Genomic DNA, 13,421 nt, shown 5'->3' on the forward strand with positions numbered 1-13,421 from the left:
CACTGCTCAATAAAAATTTAGTATATTACACATCTTGAAAATAACTTGATAATTGTCAAGCATAACAGAGCAAAAATTATTTGTTTCTACATCTAACAGCTTCCTAAGGCATGGACAAAACACATTTGCCTGCCCTGCCATCAGCCATGAGATCTTGTCTTTCATAGGCTCAGCTACTTTTCTGAAATTGTTGTAGAGAATATTTAATCTCTGTCACTCAGGCAGCTTAAGAATCAGGGGGTGCACCCCACCTTCCTCTGAGGTATCACACAACGGAGGCACTTTAAGAACAAACAATGGCAACAACCCTTCTGTAACACACATCTTCAACACTGCAAATGCAGCTGATGTGGGTGGACCTACCTTAGTTATAACCTACCTGTCTCAAGCGCTCCTAGCATCACAGCCACAGAAGCACTGAAATCAGTACCCCTCAAAACCCACCTGAGAAGCCCCCAGGGTGGAGAAGCCTATGCTTTTAAATATGACACTGTGGACCTAGTGAAGCATGCAAACTCCTTTAAAGGTAGTTCAGTTTCTGCAGTATAGAGCCACCTTAATATTTGGTTGGTGTTCCTGGTAGGTTCTGAGTTGCAGGAAACCAGGTCCCACTTTGCCTTTCTCTTCAAGGGGCAAAGCTACCTTCTGGGACCAGGTGACCTCTCTCACATAAGCACATCCCCCTCTTTGCAATGGCCTCAGGACATGGTGGTGTCTCATTCTGAGCTGTGTTCTGCCTCCAGTGCTCCACAGCTTTGTCTCCTCAAGGCCTGAAATACCTTGGTCTTACCAAAGAAGGTGCTATTAATATATGCATGTGAAATGCAGTTCTTACAGTATATAAGACAGACTGTATCTAGCAGGGCCTTATGGTAACTTCACATTTTTTAAGTTATCTACCTCACTGCCCAGTAAAATTGCTCGATTTTGACAAAAGCAAGCTCCATCGTAATCAGGATAGACATTTTGTTCAAGCCTGCTGCCATGAAGGGTTTGGGATGAAATAAACCACTGGCTGAACAGGGACTCTCGTGAGGCAGAAATCAAACACCAAACCTCCTGAGTACATCCCTGAGGAAAGTGGTCTCCCCAGGTTTGTTTTTGGACTCTAAAGCTTTCAAAGATCAGCTACTGTGTATTTGCAGAGTCCGCAAGCATACAGTCTGAAGCTTACCTATCTTAACATGGAAAAGGTTTCTCATATAGTGCATTTCAGAGGCAGAGGGTTTGAGAACTAGAGAAATCTGCTTGCATAGAACAAACCCTCTTATATTACGGACATTGCTTAAACAGGAAAAATTACTTTTGCCAGTACAGCTTGCAGATCTACTTTGCTAATGAAATCAAGACACCGGAAGAAAAAGCACTTATGCAGATGTCATCTGCATCGATGGCAGAGCCTTCACCCCTCTCACAGCAACCTTACCGAGAGCAGCCAAGTCACAGATCCCTCCCCGCCGCGTGGGAAGGCCCTGGCTGCGCAAGGCAAGCCAAGCCAACCGCCAACCCCGTTTACCTCTGCGGAGCCACAGGCTCCCACTCGAGGCGATCGGCTCTCCCCTGCAGACCCCACACCGAAAACCGGCGCAGCTGCGGTCGCTGCCGCCGCAGCCTGCCTGAGGGGCCGCCGGGACCGCGCGGCGGGAAGCGCCACCAGCGCGCGCGTCCCGCCCCTCGCGGCAGCCGCCGGCCGGTCTTTGCGGCGCGGAGCGCTTGGCTGACAGGCCCTGCTGGGAGCCGCTACAGCAACATCCCGCAGGGAGACCGTCTTGTGAGGCACAGCGTGAACGGGCAACACGAAATGCGCTAAAAATAACCTCGCTCAGCCCCGCTCCCGCCGGGGGCGGCCACAAGCCCAGCGGCCTGGGGCTGCGGGAGGAGGGAGCCCCGGTCGCCGCACACGCCGGAGCCTTCCTCCTAACGAGCCACCCTCTAGCCCGGGCCGCGCAGCCCTCGCCTGCCGCGCTGTGCGGAGCACACTTGCTCCTGCTCCGGTACCGCCGGACTGACCGCAGGGCCTGAGGCCCTGTCCCGCCCGGCCTTCCCCCTGCTATCCCCCCTGCCTCCTCCAACGAGAGCCCGTCACCCGCCTCGCCAGAGGCGCCCCCTCTGCTCGCCACCCCACCGCCCGCCCCCTTCCGTAGGGTGGAACGGTACGTCCCTCCCTACACACAATGCTTCCGGGACTTGGTACTGCCCAGAAGGCGGGAGCACAAAGAAGACCAGCCAGCAGGGTGGTGCGGCACGGAACGGGTGTGGTTATTGGACTCAGTTCTTAGCGAAGCAGATGCATTCTATATCAACACATCCCTGGTGGTCTAGTGGTTAGGATTCGGCGCTCTCACCGCCGCGGCCCGGGTTCGATTCCCGGTCAGGGAAAGCTCAATTTTCTTGTTCTTATCCCCACCCCTACCCTCGCAGACTCTCATGTTTTTTAGGGTTCCTTCAGACCTAGTCCTTCTGCATTTACAGTTCAGGGAGCATCCAGCCGCCTGCTGTGCGAGCCGGAGGCTTCGGCGTAGCTGCGCAGCAGCGAGTTAAAACTAAAATTAAGATATGCTTGGCAGTTTGGAGGCATCATGCGTGAAGGTTGTGTACAAAGTCTCAGCACCCTGACCCGTGCGCAGCACCTGTCTGGAAGTCTTCCCTTCACAAAACTGCCTATGGACACCCCATGCCCACCCATAGGGTTTCTGGAAGTCAGCAGAGGGCTGCTGAGCAGTGTCTGCCTAGAGAGAGGGGCACAGGCAAGGCTGTCAGCCAGCACTTAGAAATAACCATAGTTTCTTTTGGTTTTTTTTCTGGCTAAGGGTGTTCCCACACCTTTACCCTCACAGATGAACAGTCATTTGGTATTGTCATGAATGTTTGAGCCATGGCAGTGGGGACTCCCTTAGCTGTCACTGGTGTGCACGTGCCTTTCTGACAGGGTTGTTTACCGCAGAGAGGGTGGGGAGGGTTTGTCCCCTGTCATCCCCTTCATCTCCACCCTAGCATGAGGGGGGCTGCTGTTCTCCATGACGCTTTCTCCCCTGAGGACCAAACAGACTGTTTTGCAGCGTATTTGCACAGCCCCTACCATGCAGGGTTGTTGTGTATATGGTCAGGGGGATGAGAGAGATCCCAAATATTCTTTGGGAGGTGGAAAGAAATAAATGGGGAGGGCAAAGGGAGTTTTAATACCTCTGTGTCATTAGCACCTGTCTTGCTCCCTCCTGCAGTGAAGCCCTCACCACACCTCAGCTCCTAAAAACGGTGTGGGTGTCCCAGCAGGTGTGGAGGAAAGAGGTGACAAGAATGGGTTAAAGCCCCTTCCAGTCCTGCAGCAGTGGGTGCCTCCCCTCCTCCTCCTGGAGCTCCCAGCCCTGTCCTGTAGCAGAGCACGTCAGCTGCACACCCAAACTTGCGCCCAGGGCTCCGGCAAGAGCTGCTCTTCTTTACCTGTAGCCCTGCTCCTTCCACCTCTGGCTATGATTTTTGGGGTGAGAGAGGGGGCAGTGGGAGGACCTCTTTTTTCATGTTGGAGCAGTACCTGCATGTGGTGGGCTGACCTTGGCTGGTCACCAGGTGCCCACCCAGCTGCTCTCTCAGCCCCCCTCAGCAGGACAGATAAAGGCAGTTTAATGAAAGAAAGCAAAAGCCATGTGTGGGAGCAAAGCAAAAAAAAAAAAATATCTCTATTTTGCATGAGCAGGTGATGCCCATTGACTTTCTGGCAAACAGGACCCCAGTACACATAGCAGTTGCTTTGGAAGACAAATGCCTTAACAATTAATGCCTCCCCCCACCCTTCTCAGCTTTTATTGGTAAGCATGACAGTCATATGGTAGTGAATATCCCTTTTGGTCAGTTTGTGTCAGCTGTCCCAGATGTGTCCCTTACCAGACTCTCCCCCCTTCTTCCCAGCCTACTGGCCTTGGAGGCAGCAGTACTGGAAGAGAGAGCCTTGATGCTGTGCGAGCACTGCTCAGCAGTAACCAAAACATAGTGTGTTATCAACACCCTTCTAGCTAGGAATACAAAGCACAGCACTATGATGGCTGCTATGGGGAAAATTAACTCCATCCTAGCCAGACCCAGTACTCTGCTGCAGGTAAAACAAGAAATACTGAAAATAAATGAATATAGTATCTTAGATGGCAAAACAGGGGCTAGCACACCTGGCAGATTATGCTTTAACAGGGGTCCTCCCTGCTGCTAGGAGCAAGTCACGGCCCTTGCATCACCCATATAACTCTGTAATACTGGCAGGCCATGCTTTATGCAGGAGTACTTTGCCCCGATGTGAAAGCACCACTGGAAGAAATGTCTTTGGCTGCCTTTCCCAGGGTGTGCCAGAGGCGTACTGCAGTCTGGGCTGCCCTCCAATGCAGATAGGAGTGTCTCATGAGAAATCCCAAGGTCCTCCACTATATTTTTTATGACAAAGAAGCTTCAAGGCGGTGCAGAGGGATGGGATTACCTTTCCTTTAAGGCAGAAAGCAAACAGTCAAAAAGACTGTTGGTTTCCCTTTAGATGTTAAGAAAAGGTGCCAAATAATAGTTAAATACAAGGACCAAAGGATGTAACTTAAAGAATTATTACATTCCTGTGGCTGGAGATTGTTAAGAGTGGGATGGGCAAGCATCTCATCAAGGGGGTGCGACTGGGCAAAGGGAATACCTTAGTGGGTCTCCTAAGATCCTGGAAGTCCTCATTTTATTATTTCATCTTGGACTTTTCCCTATAATTACCAGTTTTCATAAGCTGCATCAAGATAGCTGTGTAGGGCTCTCAGATTCCACCCTCTTTGGCCTCAGTGAAATGCCTTACCAAGTTGATGGAAGAAGTTGCTGTTTTCTACCTCAGAAAATGATGGGTCATTTTAGAAGCAGCACAAGTGAATTTCAGGTGTTGAGTAGTTTTCCAGAAAAAACATAGGTATGCATTTACAGGATAGGAACAAAAGAAGCATTTCCTTTTCTTTTAACACATTTTGTAGTAGTATGTTTGCATGCTTTTAGCATCGTGACTCCAGCTTTAGGGTCGTCTGAGAAAGGATAATCACATGTAAGATTTTAAAAACCTGAAAAAAACCACCAGAATAGCTCTTGCACACAAAGAAAGAGCACAGTTGTTGGTATTTTGCTAGGCATGGAAGCATAGTCTCTGAAGAGGCTGCTTAATGGCCTTCCCAATCCCTTTTCAGTCTGATGTCAGACCTGAAACATGCCCTCATGCAGAGGATAAATACCCACCCAGCAAGGAGTGGGAACAAGTCCTCTTGCTGGCATCCTGCCACTTCAGGTCCCACTGTGGTTAAAGGTGTCCTGGTTTGGGGTGAAAAGACCCCAGGATCAGCATTCATCTTCAGCATGGGTCAAACAGTTATGGCAGTGTCTGACTCCCTGTTTATTGGGCCTTACATTAATGGGAGGGAGGGAAGGAACAGGGTACTTGTTTTTAACAGGTGGAAGAAGCAGCTTTCCTAATGTCTTTGTTGATATTTTTGTTTTAAATAATAAGAAACTGATAACACTAGCATGCTGAAGCCCCAGAAGAGGTGGGCTATTTTGCAGAGGACTGGCAGTACAATCAAAAGCACATTACAAAAGCAATCTGGCACATTGGCTGCACAGGCTAAACCAAAGGTATTTCAAACAAATATAAGATCAATATTATTATCATCATCATCACATTCTTGCAGTGTAGCTGAATTTGCTTCTAACTGTGATATATTCTGAGGTACTGGATCACAAGTATTTTTATTTTAATTTTTCTTCCTCAAAAGCTTGACCAATTGCCTTCCATCTCACAGCAGAGATTGGTTGGAATGCACCGCAATAGAAAGAAGGAAGGTAAGGAAGAAACTTATACTTTAACTATAGACCAGTTTAAACCAGCAGCTGAGTTTCTGGTTAAAACTGTTAACTCTTACTTTTCATACTTTGTTGGAATATTTGGGAGCAGGAGCTTTCACATCCAAACTTGATCTTCTATCTCTGACATTAACTTTTCTTTCTGGCTACCTCCTTTAAGTTGTAGCCCTACATTGACTCTACTTCTTAAGTTTTTTCCAATCTTATATGAAATATCTTGCCTGTGAATGAATGTAAAATTGTGCATGACTTTTACACCAACAGACTCTTTAGAAAGCAAAAGCTTTTGTTTTTTTCCTAATGGCAGATATTCTACTTGCTTGTATATTTCACTTCTATCTGAAGTCATGCTGTCATTAGATTTATTCTGTTCACAGGACATTCTGGTGTCTGCTTATTCCCTTATTTTTTGTTTTATTGTGGACATAAACAAGCACAACTTCCTGCTGTCCTCTACAAGGCACTGAGCCTCTGCTTATTTAGAAAAATATAGTTTGAACATGCCACGAGGTGGCACCCCGGTCCCATGCCTGCCACCACCCACGCATGCCTCCCAGCACGGTCCCTGCTCTGAAGGTTTCACGTTTAATTCCGTAGATTAACATTGTGCCTGTTTAATTCCAACGAGCTGTAGAGTAATGAAGGCTTTTTATTTGCTGATAAAGCCAACTTCATGTACAGATGAAGCTGTTATTAAGCCAAATCATATGCAATATGTTTCCTTGAGTGTGAGGTTGTACATGAAAGTTTTTCAAGCTTTTAAAAAGCCTTAATCTAGCATTTTTAAAAGAGAAGTTAGAAAGGATTATCAGGAGTATGACTCGGATTCTTTAATACCTCAGTCTGTCTGTGGCATTTACACACTGATAATATATGCCATTACCAGGGTGACAAAGAACCATGTGGCCGTGGACGTGTTCATCCTCACAGCCACTCCCATCAGGGGCCAGCAGCACCTCTGCTTTTCACCTGTAGATTTTGAACTGAAGATCATGCAAAAAATCTGTGCCAAGGCAAAGGGAGGAACCAGAATTTCTGTATCCCAAGTCAGGATCCTGGGGAGACAAGAAGGGTCTGCTTTCATTCCCTTCTGCACAGAGTCATAAGGCTGATAAAACATGGGAGCACTGCGCTATGACATTGGTGCTGTTGTCACCATGGCAGTCAAAGGACACAAACAAGGCTAAGTGTTTATTAAACTGCTGGAGATGGAAGGAAAAAAAAATGCTTTCAGGCATACAATCCATTCTCCAGACTTTCCCTCCCCCTCCCTATCCTATCATCTCTCCCCAAGATCCTTACTGTAAAATATTGCTATCTTAAAATGTAACTATAAGTCTCTTTCCTAGGTACAGATTCAATATGGAACAACTCCTGGACAGTAAGATAAACTAGAAAAACAGAACAACATCATTTCAAATCCTGCTAGGACGAACTGTCCCTTCAGAACTACAGCTGGAAATTTTACTCCTAATTATGTTAAAAGAGAAATTATTTTGTCCAAACCAAGGCATTTTATTTAAGGTGATGGTAATGAAAGTCCAATGCAAATTTAATTACCACACACAGATCTAGATAATACTATCCAAGGATCATTTTCCAAAAAGTCCTTTATGGAGCAATTGCCATGTCTTATTAAGAAGTGCTCTGATCATGGAATTATGAAAGCTCTGATCCTTTTAAAAGCCTGAACTTTTTCACTTGCATGCTGAAAATCTGCTTTCTAGACCCCTTTTATTACTGCCTTGTGGCTACAGTCAATCATTACCTTCTGCTTTTCCATGCTTTGTTTCCCATGTGCTCTTTTGATTAATCACGTTTTAGTAAACTATATTGACAATGTTATGCTGTGCCTAATCTTTCTCTTGCTGGCAGGAAAAAGGATCTGGGAGGTGCCAGCTTCCCGCAAAAGCAGAAAAATAATAACAGCCTATAAATTGATATTACAACACATGCTCTGGCTGGGGGTGCTGCCCACTGCATGTAACAGGGAGTAGCAGTGACACAGGCAAGGCCAAGGCAGTTGATGGAGTATGGCCATGTAGGGTGCCTTCTGCAGCTCTGCTGCCAAGTGGCTATGCACCCAAACTGGCCCTGCATCCTTTGCAAGGGATTTTTTGGCATAAATGACAACTCCGTATTCCATAAATGGCATAAATGATATTGTGTAAGCTGCAGTTCTGTGCATGAGATCCAGCAAAATAAATTAAAGGAAAGGAATGATCACCCCCTCTGTTCAGATAACAGATTGCCTGTTTAATTCCATCAGGATGAAGTTCTGCAGGATATAACCTTCAGTTTGTTCATTCCCTACCCCAAGCTGGCTGCAAGTCTCAGCTTCAGATTTGTTTAGAGTATGGCCTTGGGTCAATCGAAATGGAGCATCTTGCTGTAGCCTGCTGGGTGGCTTTCATCCCTCCACACATACAGCACTCATCTCCCTTTGAGCAAGCAGGCTGAAGCTGTGTGTGAAGCACGAGAGGACAGATGAGCATGAGCTCCTGTCACCATGACACCCTTGCCTGCCTGCCAAACCTGGTTCCAAAGTGCCCACCTTTGAGCTTCCCACCATGACCTCCCCAAGTCTGTTTGGTAAGAAAGGAGTGGCTGGAGCTGCTGGTGTGACTGTGAATGTAGGCAGTATGCAACAGCTCGCTGCAACATGTCACACTTCAGAAACACAGAAGTTTAGAAGAGGTGCCTGTCACTCCCCACCTGTCTGCTTTCTTGGTGACTGCACTCCGTTGCTGGGCTGCTGGGAGTGGGTAACTCACAGCAGTGTGAGAGAAACATGCTGCAGGCAGTGGAAGCAGGCAGCCATCTGCCTATGAGCAAGCAAGTCACCCAACCCCAAGCACGGCAGCGATTCCCTCATGACAGCTCAGCACAGCAATACGCAAAAGTAGTGTCCTCTATTTATTCATTCCTATCATGTTGGTATACTTACAGGTACCTCAGCCCTTTTGAAAACCAGGTATCTTAAAATGTTTTGTACCTAGTGTTTATTACAGTTTGCTGTAATACTTTCTTTAAGAGTACTCTTTCTTTAAGAGTAAAAAAAATGAACAGCTAAAAGTAATTTAATAAATTCTGCTTCTCCCCTGGTCATACAATTTGAAGGGGATTTTTCTTCCATGTCTTCCCATATGCCTTCAGAAATTTGCTTCCCTCATTAGCATCCGGGCTCCAGGACAGCTACTATCTTGTATTAACTGGATGCTTATGGTAAGGGTGAGAAATTCTAGTTAAAGGTGCTCACAAGACGATCGTGAGTTTGTAGACAATCTTTCTCCTGGAGTCTGAGGTCTGATTAGACAAGATCAAGGACAAGAAACTAAATAACATTATTCCACTTTACAGATGGGCAACCAAGAAGCAGGCTAACAAACAGTTACACTTCTGATGTATCAGAAGGAGCTTGATAACTAAATACTTTTGCAAATCAGACAAACGAGAATGTGTCCTCTAAAGTTTTGGTCCTGCAGGCACTTAAAAGCATGAATAACTTCATTTTTACAAATAGTCCCACTGAAGAGGAATAGTTCCTCTGTGTCCCTCAGAGGGACATCCTTAGCCCCTCTGCAGGTTCAGTCCTTAAATGATGAACTACCAGACTGATTTTAAAAAGCAACAGGGAATAGCCCCTTTGCTGAAAAAGCCATGCACATCAATGGTAGCTAAAAAGTATCTCTCGTGTCCAGCTTTTCTTCTCTTAAAAGGTTATATACAGAGGAAAAAAGGGGTTTGTTTCCCTTTTTTTGTCTCCAGTTTACATCACAGGCACAGAAATACCCCACTGCAAAAGTTGGGCATATGGGAAAGCAGGTTTTACATATTCATATTGAATTATTACTTTTGTATTGTTTTGTTGGTGGCTACTGCTATTGGGCATCCTTAGGTTTTGACGGTCACATCAAAGGAGCTGCTCTGGCGTGAGAACCGGTCAAAGCGAGCCAGATAATTAATGGATTTATTACTGAGGTCGGTTCCCATGATTGTCAGTGGGCAGCAGCCACTGCTGTGTTGTAATCCTCATTCTCTTGGTAAGGCACATACTGCCTTAAAAAGGTTTAATGATCCAATAGTGATTTACTAATGGGAATCTTTCTTGTGGGTTTAGCAGGCCTTGAAGGAGGACAGGGCGGCACATGAAGGTCAGTTTTCAGCAGTATCAAGAAACATTTTATTTGTTTTGTTTTGAGATTCCTGTTTCTAGCACTTTTATCTGCTAACTGCAATAATAAATTGAAGGGACAAAGTCATTGTAGCTGGACGGGTATCAGACTCGTGACAGGAGGAGGGAAGGAAGCAGACACTGGTGATGGCAGATTGCAGCTGAAGATCTGAGGTAATTATCAAAAAACACACACTTTGGCCTTTATGATCAACAAAATGAAAAGAGTGCGGTGAGAGAGACTGGGACAGCTTGATCTGGCAGCTCGTCCTTGCCACCAGCTGCTGCTGAAGTTGGGTTGCCTAGCAGGGATCTTGCTGTGGTTGCATCCCCTTTCTGTCAGAAAATGAGGGAGAGAACTGCCCAAACAGAGGGCAGGGGAGGGAAAAAGCAAGGAAGCAGCTTTGCCTGCTCAGAAGAAAGGAGATGCTCCTCACATCTAAGGAGCCCATGTGCCCTGCCACTGCTCCTCCGTGCTACCCCAGTGCCTCTTCAGAAAAACCCAAGAAAACCCAAACAAACAAACTCCCTTCTCCTCCACCAAAATACATTTAGAAAGCAACAGAGGGAGAGGAGGTGGGTAGAGAAACAATGTTATTTTTGTATTTGTTATATATTTGTTAAATATTTTATAGTATATGTTGTATTTTATATTTTTATATTTTATATTTTATAGTATATTATAAAAGGGTTGTGCTGGGAAGTGCCATTAAAAACTAATTAACTATCCACACACAACAAATCTCATCTTGCTAATCTAGTTGTGAAACTATACCTTAAATGCATAACATTTTGTTTTAAATTCCTTGGGAAAGAGTCTTTCTTGTGATAGATGGAAAAAATAAAATACGGCGTTCAGAGCTAAATCAAAACTAGGGGGGAAAAATTATAGGCCTTTAAGTAGTTGTAATTTTGGCTCCTTAGGTTTATGGATTGCCTTGTACTCATTTACTAGATTTTCACCTACCACAGTAATATAGAATACTATCTATGGGTATTCTTTACAGGTACACTTTTCTTTACATCTTCCAGTAAGACACTGTTTCCTGGAGCAGTGTGTTGATTCCATAGAAGGAGGTATTGCAGTGTAACATAGATGAAGATGGGGACAGAGTTAGAAATTTCCCAGCTGTTAGGTGATTGCAATCACTGTTTCAGTGTTGCATCAAGGTATTTTTTTCATCCTGAAGACTTTCCTTTGTAGAAGAGAAAAATGCTGAATATGGACTGTGTAGAAAGCAAAATTAAGTCAACACCTCAGAAGGACTTTCCTGTAGAATAAGTGATAGCACTGTTCAGATAAACATTGTCTAAACATTTAGCTTTGCTTGAATTCAGTATCGGTAGCTGTAGCTGTAAAAAAGGAGTCTGCCTCTCCAGACCATGAAAGTAATTCAACCAGTTACATTTCCTTTTATTTCCCCTATTCATTTCCTTTTGCTCCTGATTTTTTGATTTCCCTGGTACAACACTAATTCATGTGTCCCGGCTTTGCACTGTCACCATGAATCCAGAACAATATCCCTTTAAAAAGAAACCTTATTGACATCATCTTACAATCCCTGCCACTGCTACAGCCAGACCATTAAGAGAAATTCTGAAGTTAGTGCTGAATGAGTTGTTGAGTGGTCTTAGTTTTATAAGACTGATAGATAATAATAGCACATTATCACCAAATGATTTTGATACTATTATGTTGTATCTTCAGGTGAGAAGGAGGATGATTCTTTGAAAAAATTAAATCACATGAAAATATTATTAAGATTCAAATTCTATCTCTCCAGAGATGATGCAAGATACAGAAGGAGAAATTCAGTTGCCTGACATTACGCATTTAGTGCCGGTTAAGCAACCTCGGGTTTCCCAGGAATCTGCACAGGGTTGGCAGAGGTGACACAGGACACTAGGGAGACCTGCACGTTCCAGAGTGATATTGGAGCCCATCTTAGGATATGGCAAATATTTAGGCAACTGAATGCTAAGTGACTGTACTTACACATTAATAGCACTTTACAACTTCCAGTAGCAGCAGTTACCAGAGGCAAAAAACCCCATGCAAACACCAAACCAAATGAAACCACCCCTTTTCAGATAACTATGTGTCAAAATTTTGTTTCACTTGTAAATCAGGAAAGATTTGGTTTACCCTCAAGATGAGATCCCAACATTTCTAGCACCTGCCTGGTGCTCCTCTGCTTATCACTCCTGGTCATGGTCAGATGTGCTGCTGTAGTCATCCCTTTTGAGACCTTTACACCTTGGCTTCCAAAACGCACGTCTTTGTTGTGTAAAAGGGCGAAGCACAGGAACAGAACACGAGTAAAAATTTCAGCATTGAATAAAATTACACTCAGGTTCAGGCAATAGCCTCACACAAATGCGGCTTGCAAACAAAAATCTACCTATTTCTTTATCTTTTCTTGAAGCTGGACAAAACTACCTGTGACTTAAATCAGTCAGGTCCTCATTTGTGTGATCTCAGGCTATAGGTGCTTGTAGAAGTAGGTGACTGATGAGACTGGTGACTACAGAGCCGGTAACAGCCAACTTCATACTTCAGTAGTGTTTTCTGATGTAGTATCTTCTGAGGAAAAGATGCTTGTGACCATTTTTGTATTATGAAGAAGAAAGTTCTCGTTTCCACTAGCCCTAAGAATTTGCCAATATCCACATCCCAGGCTTTGGTAAATGCCTTTTACTTATCTCATCACATCCTGATTGACGTACCGTCTTTCAGAATAGCTGCAAATAAACATTTTGAAGGCTCACACTGAGGAGGCAGCAGCATGAACTGGCATCTCCTGGCAATTGCTCAGGTAGATGTAGTCACAGCCAGGATATGATTATTCTGCTTTAAATATATGCATTCAGCCCTTGGCCACAGTAGCCGGTTTTTCTTCCTGGGCAATACCTAATGCCGGATTTCCTTCACTTGCGATCTGAGCAAAGGGAAGGCAGGCAGCACCACCTCTCAATTGCCTGTCTCCTCTCTAGAGTAATAATCTTCTCTTGGTGCTGTGTGACACAGTTAGTCCCACAGCTACAGCAGCCTAAGTGCTTTTTATTTGCGCTGCTGAGGGCTAGGGTTTCGAGCCTGCTAATGTTGAGTGACAGAATTGGTTTTCAGTTTTTTCCTCTTAAGAAAAACATTCTAGGAAATTGCATAACCTCCTTTGATCCTCTTGATAACTGAAATTTAATGTTGCAAACGCACCCATTGAAGTTAGTCAAAGCCAACTGCTTGTTCTTGAGCAAGCAGCCTGATTTGTGTTCTTGTGCTATGTGCTATGATCTAGTCCTAAATTATATGAACTACAGACTTTCTTCTTTCTCCGGGTCCATTCATCATTAAATGCAGAATAAAGATAGAAAAGGGCTGAAGTAAGGT

The 13,421-nt window shown here is 44.8% G+C and overlaps 1 protein-coding gene and 1 non-coding gene across 2 annotated transcripts in view; one reads left to right on the plus strand and one right to left on the minus strand.

Moving 5' to 3' along the window:
• NCOA7 (nuclear receptor coactivator 7) overlaps positions 1 to 2,041 on the minus strand; it is a 98,793-nt gene extending 96,752 nt beyond the window's left edge. The window contains exon 1 of the mRNA XM_056342753.1: positions 1,517 to 2,041. The gene's annotated coding sequence lies outside the window, so the exon portion shown is untranslated. The remainder of the gene's footprint in view (positions 1 to 1,516) is intronic.
• A 266-nt stretch (positions 2,042 to 2,307) lies between these two features.
• On the plus strand, positions 2,308 to 2,379 carry TRNAE-CUC (transfer RNA glutamic acid (anticodon CUC)). Its single transcript has one exon. It is a non-coding gene; the product is annotated as a tRNA-Glu (tRNA).
• Positions 2,380 to 13,421: the final 11,042 nt, after the last annotated feature.

The sequence above is a fragment of the Falco biarmicus genome, chromosome 6, assembly GCF_023638135.1.
Source record: "Falco biarmicus isolate bFalBia1 chromosome 6, bFalBia1.pri, whole genome shotgun sequence".
Lineage (NCBI taxonomy): Eukaryota > Metazoa > Chordata > Aves > Falconiformes > Falconidae > Falco > Falco biarmicus.